Genomic DNA, 14824 nt, shown 5'->3' on the forward strand with positions numbered 1-14824 from the left:
AACAAGGATCGGGTCAGAGGCGATCGACTGGAGGGATCTAGGGCTAGCCGCATCCGACAGGTTGAGGTGGCTTGAGTCGGCCGAGAGAGATACGATGGCCAAATACGCTCAAATGAAAGGACGCGGGAGCTCCTGCTTCTGGTAGGGAGAAGGTCGAGTACAACCAAAATCCAGTGTTGGACCCCGAGACACAACTCCAACAAACCTAGAGCTCCGATCTCCCTCTCTTGGCCGAAGATGACTCAGAGAAAGGAAAGACGAAGCATGGCGGGCGGTGGCGTCGGGTGCGTCCGTGCGGAGATGGTCGTGGAAGAAAAAGGGAAACCAGAGCAAAGGTGAGAGGAATGGGGACGACGCAAGAGCGAGGCTCGAAGCTTTCTATGGCCGATGACCTTTGTACTCGTGGGAGAAGATGAAGAGGTGTCGGTTGGGGAAGATGAAGAGCTTCGGTGAAAAGAGGGGAAGGAGGCATCGACGCTGAGATGAAGAGAAAGGGGCGGTGAGTCGGGTTGGGGAAAAGGAGAAGAATCGGGATTTAAGAGAAAGATTAATAAAGTTAGGTTTGATTTAATTAAACTCTAAGTTGGTTTCTCAATCAACTCCCATCTTTGGGTATTCCAAACAGGCTTTTCCTAAACCTATAAATGCATCCCTCCAAATACGCCATACGAGGTTCAAAAAATTTTCAAAAAATTTCTAAAAATTTCCTTATTGTTACATGTCCTTTTACGATATTTTACATCTACCTCCAGACATAAAAGCCCGACTTTTATAGTCAACAAAGGAGCATAACAAAAATGTGGACAGTTACGAATGGTGTTTAATTATAAACGATTAAATGATAATCTTTCGACCTATTTCTATGTTTATCTGTGTCTGTATTGGTGATATTCCAGTTTTCTCGAAAACTAAACAGGAACATTATGTTGGGACCTTAACACCGCTAGAGGGGGGTGGGGTGAATAGCGTCTCACCCAAATCGTCACTTCCTACACTTGTTAGTACGCAGCGGAAAACAAAATACAAATACTAACAATAGAAAGCAAACCTAACACGTTGATTTAACGTGGTTCGGAGATGAAGCTCCTACTCCACGGCTGTCCGTAAGGTGGACGATCCAGATCCGTCGGTGGATGATTCCCCGGAGAACTTCCGGCTAGCTCATGTAGCTCCTTGTGGGTGGAGAAACTTCGCCACAACCTCGTACAAGCACGCTAGATCACTTGGAGACTCTAATTAGGGTTAACCACCACTAATTTCGTCAACTTTAACCAAACTTTCAATGCTTGGTTATATAGGCCATGGGTTGAAACATCCCGCCTACCAGTCGACTGCCAAAACATGCAGTCGACTGCCCTTCATGAAAATTCGACCGTTGTAGCCCAACGGCTCGATACCAGCCCTCTGTTCGCTCCCAGTCGACTGCTACAGTAACGCTACACTACTGCTACAGTAGACCCTAATTCTAAGATTTTACCCCAAGTACATTCACTCAGCACTCATTCTCGCCCGACCAACCTAGACCTAGCCTTCTAGCCTCCTCCATCAGCCTTGCATCCCTCGGATGCCACCCCATCCTTCACGTCTTGCCTTCTGGAGCTTCCATCGGCCTTGTCATTGTTGTCGAGTCTTCATTTGCCAAGAGGTCGCACCTCCGGGACTTCGTCCATTGCCAAGTCACACTTGGACTTACGTTGCCAAGACTACAAGCTTGGACTTACACCGCCAAGACTCATCCTTAGACTGACTCATCCTTGGACTTTCCTCCTTTGTCAAAATCATACTTGGACTTTTCTTGTTATACCTGTATCCTGCACACTCACAATGCATATCAAATACAACAATAAACCTAACTTAATCTTTATCAAAACATCAAAACTTAGGATACTCAGATTGCTCCAATAATCTCCTCCTTTTTGATGTTTGGCAACCCATTTAAGTTAGGGAAACAATATATCAATACATATGAAAGTAAATATGAAATCAACTCATGCATAAATAATGGAACCTAAATCCCTAGGCTCCCCCTTTACCTAAGCTCCTCCTTGAGCTAGGATTTCTTGCAAAGGTAAACTTCTCACCCTTTGCAAATAAATGAGCAATTGCTCCTCCTTCACCTAAGCTCCCCCTTGAGTTAGGATTTCTTGCAAAGGTATGTAGGTTTTCCACTTAAATCTAAACTTCTCCCCCTTTGCTATACATCAAAAAGAGCTCCAACAATATCCCAATTATTGTACTCTTTGACCTCTAATGACCATAAACATTATGTATTAATCCCCCATAAGATTACATATATGTTCTCCACTCTTTTGGTCATTTTTAATGCAAAAAAATATTTTCAGACCGTATCAGTCGACTGCTATAAGTCCCAGTCGGCTGTCATCGTCAAAATGAGCTTACAGAGACATTCTGTGCTCATGAACAGTGTTACCAGTCGACTGGTAACTGTACCAGTCGATTGGTACTCTATGTTGGTAAAAATCAGCCTTTTTGACTCACTTTCAGAAATACGCCAAAAATTCCACAGACCTTCAAAAAATCTCAAATTTTGTGGAGATATCTATTTTATCAATGTCTATTTGGAAAAAATATATATATAAAAATATATTTATCACAGATCTCAAGATTGACAAAAAATTCAAAACTAACTAAATGGTTCAATTGAACCTTGACCTCAAATCCTAGTTTTGGCTTCTTCTTGATGTATCTACCCATACTAAACCATAATGCATCCCTAGCATTAGTTTATATGACATCTACACATTAAAAACTAATTTTCATGTAATATGAACCCAATTCACATTTCAATGCATGAAATACATCCAAATTGTGCCACCCCACTATGTTATGTTAGGACCAAAAGTAGCTAGAGGGGGGGGGGGTGAATAGCTCGTCGCGTTCTCGTTCGGTGTGCTTCTTTGCTTGTTTCTTCTTGGATGCGCAGCGGAATACAAGAAACAAAAACAAACGCTAACAAAGTTGGTTTACTTGGTATCCACCTCACAAGAGGTGACTAATCCAAGGATCCACACCAACGCACACACCCTCCACTATGAATAACACTCCTTTATGGTAACTACCAAGGGCGGAGAAGCCCTACAATACTCTCAGTACAAGAAGAAGAAAGGGAAATACAAGATAAGCAAAAGCTTACAAGATGTGCAGTAAAAACCCTAACCCTAACTTCTTCCTCTTGGCTTTGATCCGCCTCTTGACTTGGAAAGCTTCCAAGAACCTTCAAGAACTGGCGATCACGAGCTTGGAGAGTGCTGTAGAGGAGCTGGCGAAGAGCTGGAGTGAATCGGAGAAGTGATACCGAAGGAATCGTGCGCCTGCGGCCTTTATCGACGCCAACGGTCGGATCCCGATCGATTCGAATGTTCCCAATCGATCGGGGAGGCTTTGGATCGATCCACGGATCGATCCAGAGCGCCTCTGTGCTCTGGGAAAAACGCCTGGATCGATCCATGGATCGATCCAGCGCTTATCGCGCAAAGCAGCCGCGTCCCAATCGATCCACTGATCGATTGGGACATCTGGATCGATCCACGGATCGATCCAGAGGCTCTCTGTTCGCTAGGAAAAGCTGGATCGATCCACTGATCGATCCAGCTCCTGGATCGATCCACTGATCGATCCGGTACTTGGTTTTTGCCCAAAACCAAGTCTCAAACCTCCCAAACCAACATCCGGTCAACCTTGACCTGTTGGTATGTCATGCCTAGCATCTGGTCACTCTCTTGACCTGCCAGGACTTCCCACCAAGTGTCCGGTCAATCCCTTTGACCCACTTGGACTTTTCTCTGTGCCAAGTATCCGGTCAATCCCTTTGACCTACTTGGACTTCCCACCAAGTGTCCGGTCAATCCCTTTGACCCACTTGGACTTTTCTCTGTGCCAAGTATCCGGTCAATCCCTTTGACCTACTTGGACTTCCCAACACCAGATGTCCGATCATCCTTGATCCATCTGAATTTCCCTTGCCTGGCTTCACTCACCAGGACTTTCACCTAGCTTCACTCACTAGGGTTTTCCATCTGCCTAGCTTCACTCACTAGGACTTTCACCTGACTTCACTCACCAGGATTTCCTTCTGCCTAGCTTCACTCACTAGGACTTTCCAGTCAAGTATCCGGTCAACCTTGACCTACTTGACTCTCCTTCAATCAGTATCTTATTGTCAAACATCTAAACCCAAACCAAGACTCAGCTTGGTTAACCAGGTCAACCTTGACCTGAGGGATATTGCACCAACAATCTCCCCCTTTTTGATGTTTGACAATACCACAATAACACTTACAATCCCACATGTAAGTTGGGCTAATCCTATAGCCTCCTTCTTCATGCCACTAGGTAATGAACACATAAGTTAAGCTTTTCATTCTCCCCTTAAGAGGGCAAACTCCCTCTTGGTAATGAAAACCTAACTTACTTCCTTTCATTCTCCCCCTATTGGCACACATCAACCCCCTACTAATAAAACACATCAACCCGTGCTCCAATTTTGGGCACACTTCAACAACTCCATTTGTTGAAGACTCTCCCCCTGAAGAGTTGCTCATCGTGATCACAACTTCACTCATTGTGATCAACACAATAATGAAGGTCCCATACCCTTCATTCTTCCTTAACCTCTCCCTCAATGTTGACAAATACCCAACCTTGAGCATTTTCAACCACTTGAGTTCCCACTTGAAATAATGAGGATATCCACTCCCCATTTCAAGTTCAAATGCTCATCCATGAGCATTCTCTTAACAGAAGGTTAACCACCTTCCAAGGTTTATGAAAAATAATTTTCATGTCTTTAAAGAGTCCCTCCCCCTAAAGACATGGTGGTAACTTCTGTCATTGCACCAACAATGACTTGGAATCCCTAAACCATTAGGAAAACCAATTTCAGAAGTTTTGAGGTTCAAATATTCAAAATTTTAAAACAAATCTCAATCTAAACTTCAACTTAGCCTTCCTTAACCAATCCATCCTTGTTTTCACATGAAAACACCCTTTTTATGTATACAAATGTATTTTAGGGGTTTGGAATAGTTACCTAGACTAAAATAGGTTCAAAGATGCTGAAATCAGGCCTTCCCAGCCAAAATCAGCAACTTGGATCGATTGGAGTTGGGTTCCAATCGATTGAACCTCGCTGAATCGATCCACTGATCGATTCAGACTCCCTGGATCGATCGGCTGATCGATCTAGCGAGCTTCTGCTCGCGGGAATTGCCTTCTGAATCGATCCACGGATCGATTCAGGAACTCCAATCGATCCATGGATCGATCGGAGCTCTGATAGTTGCTGAAATTCCATTTCAGTCAACTTCAGAAACCCCTAGAAAATTCTACAAAAATCCAAAAATTATGAAAATTCGTGTAGACATTATTTAGGGTATATACAATCAAGGAAAAATAATTTTCTATGAAAATACTTCATGTTTTCAAAGATTGACACAAACTTGAAAACTTGCAAAAACTTTAGTGTTTTTCTTCAAGTTTGTGTTTAACTATTCAATGGTGATTACTATCAAAAGATAGCCTTCACCAAGGTTTTCAAAATCATTTTGAAAACATTTTCAAAATCAATATCCCATCATGTTCCTTGGGCATAATGCACATGACTTGTACATTAGCTTTCCCAATGATGGGAAAACACATAACTATGTGTTTTGATGAACCTAAAACTCAAAAGAATGCACTAAATCAACATCTTGAGTTTTGTTCATCTTCCTAACATCTCACTTGTATCTAATGTGCACTAAAACACATACAAGTCACCTTATAGTCTTTGTGAGATGTAGATTTTGGTTTTGCCCTAATTTAGGGATCATGCATATCTTTCTAGGCATTCTAGAGATATTAGACATCCACCTAGGATGTCACTTGTCAATAATTGTTGTTAAATGCCATTTGTCCTTAATTACAAGGAAATAAACTAATGCATGATAATGTTATGACATACATCAAAATAAAATAACTTTCAAAAGAAAGATCCTATAACTACATGATGTATGAATGTTATGACATGATATTTTTGGATTTTTCATAATAGGATATGAATGCAAAAATAAATATGATGTCATGGCATATGATGGGCAGACAAACATGGCAAGACTTAGCATAATTAAAACATACCTAGATTATCTATCTAAGTATCCTTAACCCTTAGCTAATCCTAACGCATAAACCCTAGACTGCCCAATTTCCTTAAGAAAATGTCAAAACCCAACTTGACATTTCTTTAATCTCTTGAATTTATTATGCCAATTAAAATTAAGCATATCCTCAAATATTGACATATTCCATTTTTCCTCAAGAGTAATCCTTTAACATAAGGCTTCAATTGCCTTTAATTTTCTAAGAACATACCAAAATTCCAACTTGGTAGTTCTTATGATTTCTCAATATGTGCCATTTTAAGATAAAATTAATTTTTCAACCATTAGGCACATTTTACTCTTTCCAAGAGTACCAAAAAGTCCATGTTTATTTTCAAGGGTTAATAATAACCTTGAAAATGCTCCTTGAGTGTCAATTTCTTCAAAGTTGAGTTAACTACCCTTCTTCTCAGAGTTGACACTCTCTAACCCATCTATGGGGTAGAGAAGATGCTCCTAGGAACCCAACACCTATTGGTGCTCCTTGGATGCTCTAGGTACTCACTAGGGATAACTTCCCTAGATACCTTCCTAGTGACCTTGTTGAGCTTCTTAGAAGCCTTGGTCACATTTTCTAGGTCAACCCTAGGGATTTCTTCCCTTGTGACCTTCTTTGTGACCTTCTTTGACTTCTTAGAAGTCTTAGTCACATTTGTTGCAAAAACACTCTTAGGGATGACTTCCCTAGTATTTTTGACTTGACCACTAGACCTAGGGTTTGTGCCATAACTATATGGAACCCTATGATAGCTAGGCACATCCTTCTTAGTTTTTGGTTTGTATCCCAAACCTTTATGGCCATCGGATGACTTTGATTTTCCTAACCCTAAGTTGTGCTCATTTTGCCCTAATAGGATATTTTCCATCCTTTTTAGGGTCTTTTCCATTTTATCAAGTCTTGACCTCAAGACTTGATTTTCTCTCACTAAGTCCTTAGTGTTTGATCCATGAGCATTTTTGTTTCTAGGCTTGTATCTTAAATCCTTAGAGTTATCGCCTAGGTTTTTACCTACATTCCTAGCCTTAGGGATAGTAGTTTTGGCATGTAGGGCCACATGCTTTTCCTTAAAGCCCTCATGCTTTCTATTCTTATGGTAAATTGCATTAAAATGATAAAAATTTGACCTAGCATGCTTTTTACCATTTTGCAAGGGAATAGGCTCAATGAAAGTTACCTTCCTTTTTACCTTGGAGACTCCCCCTTGACTAGTGCCTCCTTGAGCCTTGACCACCTTCTTCCCCTTGGGGCATTGACTCCGGTAATGCCCCTTTTGATTGCAAGAGAAGCATATAATATGCTCCTTGCTCTTCTTTGTATTGGGGATGGTCTCCTTGGGCTTCACCTTGTCCTTTTGTGCCACTTGGCCCTTCTTCTTGGCCAATTTAGGGCACTTGCTCTTGTAGTGCCCATGTTCCCTACATTCAAAGCATATGATATGATTTTTATTATTAATTGAAATATTTATACCTTTGCTTGTAGGGGTGGCATCTTTTTCTTTGGATCCGGAGGTAGAAGCTTCCTCTTGATCAACCCTTGATCCTCCTCCATTCGATTTTTCTTGACTTGTGGAGGTAGAAGCTTCTTCCTCCTCTTCTTCTCTTGACCCGGATGTAGAAGCTTCTCCTTCTTCTTGATCCGGTGTCACCGAGGATTGCTCCCCCTCAATCCTAGAGGTGGAGGCTTCATCATCTTGAATATGAAACAAGGAGTATGCTCCCTCCTTGTTCCCTTCGTTGCATTCCTTTGAGGATGAAGCTTCTTGGTTTTCCTCTTCTTCGGAGGTTGAGCATCTCTCAACCTCGGAGTCCTCCTCTTGGTCTTGCTCCAAAGAGTCACCCTCTCTGGATTCTTCTTGATCTCGTACAGTGGAGGGAATCTCTTCATGAAGCTTGGCCAATTTGCTCCAAAGCTCCTTGGCATCTTCGAATTCTCCAATTTGAGCCAAGATGTAGCTAGGCAATACGTTGACCAAAAGCTTGGTCACTTTGTCATTTGCCTCGCCCCTTTGAATTTGCTCCGAGCTCCATCTGCTTTTCTTTAGAAGCTTGCCCTTGGAGTTCGTTGGAGCTTTGAAGCCTTCCATTAGAGCAAACCATTGCTCTATCTTCATCATAAGAAAGTTTTCGATTCTTGATTTCCAAGAATCGAAACTCGTGGAAGTGTATGGTGGAGCCACCCTTGTGTCAAATCCAAGCCCATCTTGGAATTGCATCTTGAAGTTGAGCTTGATAAAGTCTTGAACTTGAAGAATTTGCTCCAACTTCTTCACCTTCTAGCTTTTCTTGATATGCTTGACCCTTCCGGCGATGATTCCGGTGAAGAGCGGCCTTGCTCTGATACCACTTGTTAGGACCAAAAGTAGCTAGAGGGGGGGGGGGGGGGGGAATAGCTCGTCGCGTTCTCGTTCGGTGTGCTTCTTTGCTTGTTTCTTCTTGGATGCGCAGCGGAATACAAAGAAACAAAAACAAACGCTAACAAAGTTGGTTTACTTGGTATCCACCTCACAAGAGGTGACTAATCCAAGGATCCACACCAACGCACACACCCTCCACTATGAATAACACTCCTTTATGGTAACTACCAAGGGCGGAGAAGCCCTACAATACTCTCAGTACAAGAAGAAGAAAGGGAAATACAAGATAAGCAAAAGCTTACAAGATGTGCAGTAAAAACCCTAACCCTAACTTCTTCCTCTTGGCTTTGATCCGCCTCTTGACTTGGAAAGCTTCCAAGAACCTTCAAGAACTGGCGATCACGAGCTTGGAGAGTGCTGTAGAGGAGCTGGCGAAGAGCTGGAGTGAATCGGAGAAGTGATACCGAAGGAATCGTGCGCCTGCGGCCTTTATCGACGCCAACGGTCGGATCCCGATCGATTCGAATGTTCCCAATCGATCGGGGAGGCTTTGGATCGATCCAGAGCGCCTCTGTGCTCTGGGAAAAACGCCTGGATCGATCCATGGATCGATCCAGCGCTTATCGCGCGAAGCAGCCGCGTCCCAATCGATCCACTGATCGATTGGGACATCTGGATCGATCCACGGATCGATCCAGAGGCTCTCTGTTCGCTAGGAAAAGCTGGATCGATCCACTGATCGATCCAGCTCCTGGATCGATCCACTGATCGATCCGGTACTTGGTTTTTGCCCAAAACCAAGTCCCAAACCTCCCAAACCAACATCCGGTCAACCTTGACCTGTTGGTATGTCATGCCTAGCATCTGGTCACTCTCTTGACCTGCCAGGACTTCCCACCAAGTGTCCGGTCAATCCCTTTGACCCACTTGGACTTTTCTCTGTGCCAAGTATCCGGTCAATCCCTTTGACCTACTTGGACTTCCCACCAAGTGTCCGGTCAATCCCTTTGACCCACTTGGACTTTTCTCTGTGCCAAGTATCCGGTCAATCCCTTTGACCTACTTGGACTTCCCAACACCAGATGTCCGATCATCCTTGATCCATCTGAATTTCCCTTGCCTGGCTTCACTCACCAGGACTTTCACCTAGCTTCACTCACTAGGGTTTTCCATCTGCCTAGCTTCACTCACTAGGACTTTCACCTGACTTCACTCACCAGGATTTCCTTCTGCCTAGCTTCACTCACTAGGACTTTCCAGTCAAGTATCCGGTCAACCTTGACCTACTTGACTCTCCTTCAATCAGTATCTTATTGTCAAACATCTAAACCCAAACCAAGACTCAGCTTGGTTAACCAGGTCAACCTTGACCTGAGGGATAATGCACCAACATGTTAGAGACTTAAGTCCGTCTCCTAACCACTTGACGCATTTGATAACCCATTTACCATGGGTCCCAAAGGTTCTTCCTAACTTTAGGAATCTTAACCTTAGTCACCTCCCTTGGTGACTCATCTACTATGGTTAGGCCACTTCGGTGTACCTCGGGTGACACTTGGCCTACAAAACTCACTTTCTTAACCTTAGACACCTTGTATTTGGTTAATTTCTTCTTGTCCTTAACCTTTGTCACCTCATTCTTGCCATAATTATATGTCACCCTAGCAGACTCCTTTTTATTGGCCTTAGATGACTCTCTCTTTTCCTTGGTCACACCTCCCTTACTAATGTCATGTGCTACCTTAGCACTTGACCTCCTTTTGGTCTTGGAGGGACCTAATTTGACATTTTTGGGTCTTTGACCACCCAAATACATGTCAAGTCCTTTAGATCCAATAATGAACCTTCTAGGACTTTCTTCATTTCCTCAAGCTTTACCTTCAATGCTTGATTTTCTAATTCTAGGGTTTTAACCCTAAAGTCAACATGTCCACCTTGGACATGCCTAGACCTACCCACCTTCCTAGGTATATGTCTCCCTTTCTTGGGATTAATGCTTAGGTTTTCACCCACTTTCCTTCCCTTAGGCAAAGTTGTTTGGGTCTTAATAGGTCTACCCTTAGTATATGATTTCTTAGGGTTATCTACCGTGTTAACCCTATTCCTATCATTATACCTAAATCCATGATTATGCTTGGGTAATAATATATATTATTTCTAATAAGCATATAAGAATTAGAACTTGTATTAAGCTTCAAAATAGGGATTACCTTCCCTTTTACCTTTGAAGCTCTCCATTGACTTGCGCTCCTCTTCTTTTCCCATTTCTTCAAGTGCGCCAATTTCTTGAACTCTCTTCTCCTTGGGTACTTTGTGTGGTAGTGACCCCACTCACCACATGTAAAACACCTAATGTGCTTCTTTTCCTTCTTCTTCCTACAACTCATATTAGTTTCTAAATTAACTTTAGTGAGTTTAGGATTTACCTCCTTTATCTTCTTGAGCGAAGGACACCTACTCTTGTAGTGCCCCATCTTACCACACTCAAAACATTTGATGTGGTCCTTTTTGCTCTTCTTGGTAGTTGAGGTGGAGGGTTGAGCTTCCAAGATCTCCTCTTCCTTGGATTGCTCTTCTTCCTCTTCACTTGAAGATATGGACGGTTCCACTTCTTCCTCCCTTGAAGATGTGGATGATACCTCCTCATCTTCCTTCTCCTTCTCGGATGTTGAACTCGTGTCAACATTCGATTGGTCCTTCTCTTCTTGGACTAATGAGTCCTTCTCCTTGGGTTCCTCCTCTTCTTGGATTTGTGTAGGACTCTCATGAAGTGCAATTACCTTTTTCCAAAGGTCACTTGCATTCTCGTATTCACCTACATTCAATATCGCATTAGGAGGTAATAAATTAATTAAAATTCTAGTTACCTCCTTGTCCGTCTCTGAATGCTCCCTTTGCTCATCGGTCCAATATCGACGTCGGAGACACTTTCCCTTCTTGTCCGTTGGAGCTTTAAACGGTTCCTCCAACACAATCCATTAGTTCCAATTCATTTGGAACCACATCTCCATGCGCTTCCTCCAATAGTCGAAGTCCTTGCGCTCGTATGGAGGTGGGATTCGGATGTCCCATCCAAGAGGTCCCTCCGACTCCATCTTCTTCCTCTAGCTGCTCTCTTGGCGATTAGTCCAATAAGTGCTCACCTAGCTCTGATACCACTTGTAGGGACCTTAACACCGCTAGAGGGGGTGAATAGCGTCTCACCCAAATCGTGACTTCCTACACTTGTTAGTACGCAGCGGAAAACAAAATACAAATACTAACAATAGAAAGCAAACCTAACACGTTGATTTAACGTGGTTCGGAGATAAAGCTCCTACTCCACGGCTGTCTGTAAGGTGGACGATCCCGATCCATCGGTGGATGATTCCCCAGAGAACTTTCGGCTAGCTTACGTAGCTCCTTGTGGGTGGAGAAACCTCGCCACAACCTCGTACAAGCACGCTAGATCACTTGGGCACTTGGAGACTCTAATTAGGGTTAACCACCACTAATTTCGTCAACTTTAAACAAACTTTCAATGCTTAGTTATATAGGCCATGGGTTGGAACATCCCGCCTACCAGTCGACTGCCAAAACATGCAGTCGACTGCCCTTCATGGAAATTCTACCGTTGCAGCCCAACGGCTCGATACCAGCCCTCTGTTCGCTCCTAGTCGACTGCACCAGTCGACTGATGAAACAACCAGTCGACTGCTATAGTACTGCTACAGTAGACCCTAATTCTAAGATTTTACCCCGAGTACATTCACTCAGCACTCGTTCTCGCCCGACCAACCTAGACCTAGCCTTCTAGCTTCCTCCATTAGCCTTGCGTCCCTCGGATGCCTCCCCATCCTTCACGTCTTGCCTTCTGGAGCTTCCATCGGCCTTGTCATTGTTGTCGAGTCTTAATTTGCCAAGAGGTCGCACCTCCGGGACTTTGTCCATTGCCAAGTCACACTTGGACTTACGTTGCCAAGACTACATGCTTGGACTTATACCGCCAAGACTCATCCTTGGACTTTTCTCCTTTGTCAAGATTAGGGGTGGACATCGGCCGGTTTGGTCTGGTTTTACCTTACTACGGTTTTAGTTTTTCGGTTTCTATTTTAAAGATTTTTGATCCAAAACCAAACCATTTTATTACGGTTCGGTTCAGTTTTTATTGTAATACGGTCCGGTTTATACGGTCGGTTATATACGGTTTATACAATGAATTAAATTGATTTTGTGCTACTACAAATATTAGTTTAGAGACCAAGAAAAACTATCAATTTATTAAAATAATTATGAATTTAAAGTAATACTAAAATTTTGTTATCCGGTAACAATAAGTAAATATAAATATATAATTTGATTATGCTATTATATTATAAATGATTAGAAACTAACCCACTTGTATGATCCAATATCCATAAAAATAATGTTTTAAGTATAATACGGTCGGTTTGGTTTTTTCGGTTTTTTGGGAGTCAAAACCGGAAACCGAACCAAATAACAGAATTTTTAAAAACTTAAACCGAAACCGGCCGAAACCCCGAAAAAACCGAAAAAAAAAAATCGAAAATTTTCGGTTCGGTCGGTTTTTCCGGTTTGAACCGAATTATGCCCACCCCTAGTCAAGATCACACTTGGACTTTTCTTGTTGTACATGTATCCTGCATACTCACAATGCATACCAAATACAACAATAAACCTAACTTAAATTTTTATTCAAATATCAAAACCTAAGGTACCCAAATTACTCCAATACATTACGCTCATTTACATATTTTTCTTTAAATTTATTTGAACAACATGGTCTTATCATTTCTAGAAAGAAAATAAAATTAGTATAAACACATATAGAATTCTTAGGAGCTGCAATAGGGCAAGGACAAATAACATTACAACCTCATATCTCTGCAAAAATCCTTACTTTTCCTGATAAAATGGAAGATACTAAGACTTTACGAGCATTTTTAGGTCTACTAAACTATGCGAGACCTTACCTTAAGGATATAGAAAAATTAGTAGACTTTTATACAATAAGACATCTTTGACAGGACAAAAATATTTTAATCAACAAGATATAACCTTAGTACAACAGATTAAACAATTAGTTAAAACTATTTCAAAACTAACCTTACTTCTGGATTCTGACTACTTAGTTATTAAAATAGACGGATGTAAAATCGGTTGGGGAGGCATTCTCTATCAAAAAATATCTAAATATAAATTTAAAGCAGTTGAAAACTTATGTAGGTATGCCTCTGGAAAATACCAAGAAAAAGGACATTTAACATCACTCGATTACGAAATCTTAGTAGTAATCTATTGTTTAGAGGCTTTTAGATTATTTATCTGTAACAAACAAGAAATCACTAGTAGAGCAGATTGTGAAGTCATTGTAAAATATAGTCAGTAGACAAAACACATTAGGAAAGACCTTGGTACTAAGCGTTGGCTCAAATTTACAGATAGTATAATTAACAAAGGCTTAAGAATACAATTGAAGCACATAAAAGAGTTAATAACTCATTAGCTGATATATTATCTAGACTACTGCATAAACTATTTGTGATTAACTTTGGTGACTTCTTATAGGATTATGGACAGACCAAGAAAGGTTTGTACTTTCTCTATCAAAACTGTGCTGTTTGGTAATCATGATTTACAACTATTTACACAACCTGACGTTAATGAGGTTGGTGGTTATCAAGCAGAACTAGAAGACTACCCATCCGACCTAGACTTTGATTGGGAAGCTCCTCCCTCTTTTGCTGATCAACTCAAACATTGGCGTGCCTTTGTCCAAGGAACACATTGGGGCTGAGACAAAATTAAAGACTCAGACAATTATTTTCTGGTAGGAGAATCTTTCACCGAGAAAATTTACTGATCAAAGGAAATGGGTACTAGATTTTTTTCATTCAACTTTACTACTTAGCATACTACTCTGTTTCATCATTATCAAAATAAGACAGAAAGAATATGTAACAAATAGCTAGCAAGTTCAGTACTTTCATCCAGAGCCTACCGGGCTACCCTAGCCAGACACAGAGCACCAACCCAAGCGTCAAGCTCACAAGCTCTATCTTTGAATTCCATAGGAGAATAAAATATAGATAACATAATCGACCTCTAAAAATTCAACTCACTCTATAGTAACTCCACTCAACTAAATAGTACCTCCTATCCTAAGCTATCCTCCTTATCTGCCACCCGCCTTCCATTCCTAAAAGCTAAAAGCAGAAACTCCTCTTTTTTCTGCCACCAGTCCTCCTTTACCTCCTCCCTTTTTACCACTTGTCTTCCATTCTGAAACAAAGGCCCTCCATTATCTCCTCA

This window comes from Zingiber officinale, chromosome 4B (genome assembly GCF_018446385.1).
Source record: "Zingiber officinale cultivar Zhangliang chromosome 4B, Zo_v1.1, whole genome shotgun sequence".
Classification (NCBI taxonomy): Eukaryota; Viridiplantae; Streptophyta; class Magnoliopsida; order Zingiberales; family Zingiberaceae; genus Zingiber; species Zingiber officinale.